Consider the following 4304-nt stretch of genomic DNA (forward strand, 5'->3'; position numbering starts at 1 on the left):
GGGGGGGGGGACAGGGTCTAGCTATGCAGCTCGGGCTGGCCTTCAGCTTACTTTGTAGCCGAGGCTCATCTTCAATTTGCAATGATCCTCCTGCTTCAGCCTCCCAGATACTGGGATTATAGGTGCGCGCCACCAAGCCGGGCTCCAAAATTTTAAAAGGGGATGATACAGCTTTATTATACAGTCTTTCGAGAGCGCCAGAATAGCCATTATTCTTGGAAGACCTCTGTCCGCGGGGCCAGCGCTGGTGCAGGTGCCCCCTGCGGAGTCCCCTGGAGGAGGCTTTCTCCGGAGCTCCGGCCTCTTCCACCTCTGTCCTCGCCCCCGCCCAGGTCACGCGCGACCCGGAGGCTTCCCTCCCTAGGCTGCGCGAGCTCAGCCGAGAAGCAGCTCAGTTTCTCTGGGCTGGGGAGCTGCGGGGAGCTCCAGGAGGAGGCGCTCACGGTCTGGAGAGTAGCAGCCGCGGGCCGGAAGCCGGGGGCGAGGACGGCTCGCCCCGCCGCTCGCCCCGCCGCTCGCCCCGCCGCTCGCCCCGCCGCTCGCCCCGCCGCTCGCCCCGCCGCTCGCCCCGCCGCTCGCCCCGCCGCTCGCCCCGCCGCTCGCCCCGCCGCTCGCCCCGCCGCTCGCCCCGCGTGGCGGCCGGGTTTGTTTACGCTGCGGCCGCCGCCCCCTCGCGCTCGCCGTCCGGGCGCCCCGCGCGCTGCGCCCCCTGCTGTTCCGCAGCCTGGCTCCGGGTGTCGCAAGCTTCGGGAGTCCTGGGCGCCCGGGCCGGGAAGGTGGGGCGACTGTGGGCTCTGGGGAGGACACAGGGGTCTGTAACAGAGAAGAAAGAGACAGAAAGCTGCCAAGATTTTGGTTAAAACAGGAACTTAGAAATCGGGCGCCTGGGGCCTGAGCGCGTGACGGGAGGTGGGATGACACGAGGCGACGCCAGCTGTCGCGGGGAGCCCGAGGGGTTTGGGTTTTTGGAGAAAGGGAAGTGTTTTGATGGTGTTTGTTCCCAACCGGAATCCCAAGGGGCTAGAGTTAAATGTGAAGAAAGCTCTCCGTTTGCTGCTTGGGATCTCGCCAGTGCCTTCTGGCTCCAGGAGTTTGCCTTCTTTAGTTCTCACGAATACACATGGATCGTGGAACTTGAGAGTCTCTCAGTAGTTTCTCTTCCTTTTTTTTTTTCCAGTTCAGAGTCTAGCTATATAGCCCAGGCTGTCCTTGCACTCGCTTAGCTGTCTTCCGGCCGCAGCCTCCTGGGTGCTGCAGCCTCCTGGGTGCTGCACCCTCACTTTTATTGAGGAATGGGTCTTCAGGCTTCATAGACCACTGGCTGGGCGTCAGGGCTATCATCTTACAGCTCTCTTCAGAAGGGAACATTTTCCAGAAGATTGGGCCAGAGTTCAGCTCCAGCAGTAATGAAATTGTTTTCGACCTAACCTCAACCTTCACACATACCCGACCCCAGCCTTTATCCTCTTGCAGAGCCTGAAAGACCACCCGAGCTGTCTGCCAGGCACAAACCCTTTGTAGTAACAGTTACAGTGTGAGGTGGCATGAATCACAGTGCTTCTCTGATAAGGAAGGAAAGACAAGACCAGGCTAGAGAATGGGCCATGATAATAATTGTAAAGAATAGCTATACCCAGTCTTGGATTCCTCACAAGTTCTTGGTCTTACAAAAATGAGTCCAATGTACCTGGGAGACAGCTCAGCGGCATAAGTACCTGCCTGGCAAGTGCAAGGTCCTGAATTTGATTCCTGGTACCAAAAAAAGAAAAAAAAAAAAAATCCGGCTTGTTTCACTTTTTTTTTTGCTATCTATCTATCTATATATATACTTTTTTTGTTTGTGTTGTTTTGGGTTTGGTTTTTTTTTGGGGGGGGGTTTTGCTTTTTTTTTTTGAGACGGGGTCTCACTCTGTAGTTTAAGACTGGCTTTAAACTCTTACCTCATCCTTCTGGGATTACATGTGTGTGAACCAGGCATGGTGGTGCACAGCTGTACTGTGATTACAAATATGTACCTGGCCTGTTTGCTCTTTCTTAGCTAACTTTTATCCTATAGGTAAAAGGTAGGACAGGTAAAATAAATTTTATCTTGTCTATTTTTTGCTTAATAGTTGTACAGTAGTTCTCAGTTGACTGAGGTCATAATGATGTAAAAAGAGACTTTGGAAATCTGTGCATTTTATTTTGTGGTTTTTTTTTGGGGGGGGGTCCTGGAATTGAATTCACAGTCTCACGCTTACCAGGCATGGCGCTGAAACACGGAGCTAAATCCTCTGTCCTTTTTTTTTTTTTTGGCAGAACCTGGGATTCAACTCAGCCCCTTGCGCTTGCCAGGCAAGCGCTTATTCTAGTGAGCCATCTCCCTAGCCCCTGCCCTTTATTTTTGAGACACTCTCACTATGTAGTGCAGATTGCCCTTAAACTTGCTTCTTTTTATTAGCAGTACTGGGGATTGAACTTGGGACCTTGCACTTGCCAGATAGGTGCTTATGCTGCTGAGCTATATCTTGGGTCCCTGAACTTGCTTCTGTAGCACAAGCTGGCCTGGAACTCATGGTGATCCTCCTGCTTCAGGCTCCCCAAGTGCTGGGGTTCGACCACACCTCTCTCATCTATGTATTTTATTCTTTTTTTCAAAATCCCTTGGTAGGGGCCAGGGAGATGGCTCAGTAGAATAAGTGCTTCCCTGGCAAGCGCAAGGGTCTGAGTTCAATCCCTGGTTCCAGCAAAAAAATAAAATAAAATAAAAATTAAAAACCAAAATCCCTTGGAAGTGGGGATTGAACTCTGCGCCTTTGTACAGAGATACATACCCAGCATTATTATTTTTGGCTTTTTGAGACGGGGTCTTGCTATGTAGTCCTGACCAGTCCTGAACTCAAGGTGATCATCTTTCAGCCTCCCATCATATCCTTTTTTTTTTTTTTTGGCAGAACCCAGGATTGAACTCAGGCCCTTTTGCTTACTGGGGAAGCGCTTATTCCACTGAGTCATCTCCCTGGCCTTTTTTTTTTTTTAAACAAGGTCTTGCTATATTGGCCAACCTGGCTTTGAACTCTTAGTACAAGTGATCTTGCTATCTTAGCCGCCTGAGCAGCTGATTTATTTAGTTAATGTGTACAATGTTCTTAGTTATCAGATTGTTAACTAGAAAAGTGATGAAAGCTAAAGAGAGGTTTCAAAATTAGGGGGAAAGATTAACGTGTAAAATGCAACCAAACTGGGTAGTGCAATGCCTGTAGTGGGGACGATGAGAAAGGAGGGTTGCCATGAGTTCGAGGCCAGCCTAGGGTACATGAGATCCTGTCTCAAAAAATAAATAATAAATGGCAACCCATATTTAGGATCAAGACTAGGCTTTTGCTCTTGCAGAGTGTGATGCTCCAAATTGCTGCCACTGAGCTGGAGAAGGAAGAGAGCTGCCCTGAGTCCGAGAAGTAGAACTACCTGTCGCAACATTGCCCGCCCCTGCACATCCCTGGCTCCATGTCTGAAGTTCAGGAACTCTGTAAACAACTGCATGCCAAGATTGATGTGGCTGAGGAGAAGTACGACATGGAAGTGAAGGTGCAGAAGAGCACCAAGGAGCTGGAGGACATGAACCAGAAGCTGTTTGATCTGAGGGGCAAATTCAAGAGGCCCCCAATGCGGTGGGTGCGCATGTCCGCCGATGCCATGCTGAAGGCTCTGCTGGGCTCCAAGCACAAGGTGTGCATGGACCTATGGGCCAACCTGAAGCAAGTCAAGAAGGACACAGAGAAGGAAAGAGACCTGCGCAATGTGGGTGACTGGAGGAAGAACACTGAGGAGAAGTCTGGCATGGAAGGCCGCAAGAAGATGTTTGCGTCTGAGTCCTAGGCCTCGGCGCCCAGCTCATCGCAGGGAAGCATGCAGGCATGGAAGGACCTGGATTCATCCCAGTGGTCAATAAAGGATTTGAATCCCCCCCCCCCAAAAAAAAAAATAGACTAGGCTTTCTCTTCCACTTAACAAATGTTTACTGATTATCAAACACATGTCCAGCTTTGTGAATACAAAGTAAAAAGGACATCAACAGAGTCTTCAAAATGCTTAGCATAGCTAGGGCAGTAGGGTGGGACTTGGGGTTAGACTGGACACTGGATACTTAGATATTTATGATGCAAGTTCCATTATGTGACAGGAACACAATGGTCAGAATGTTTCATACCTTAAGGGAAGCTAGAAAAACTTTCTTTCCCCATCCCCATTTCCTTTGTTAGTACTAGCTATTTTTTTTTTTTTTTAATCATAATATTGAAGCCAGGGCCTTTACACTAAGCTCC

At 50.1% G+C, this 4304-nt stretch overlaps 1 pseudogene; it reads left to right on the forward strand.

The window, feature by feature from the left end:
• The window catches only part of LOC101563433, a 16165-nt pseudogene extending 12220 nt beyond the window's left edge, over positions 1-3945 (forward strand).
• Positions 3946-4304: the final 359 nt, after the last annotated feature.

The sequence above is a fragment of the Octodon degus genome, unplaced genomic scaffold, assembly GCF_000260255.1.
Source record: "Octodon degus isolate 3935 unplaced genomic scaffold, OctDeg1.0 scaffold00093, whole genome shotgun sequence".
Taxonomy (NCBI): domain Eukaryota; kingdom Metazoa; phylum Chordata; class Mammalia; order Rodentia; family Octodontidae; genus Octodon; species Octodon degus.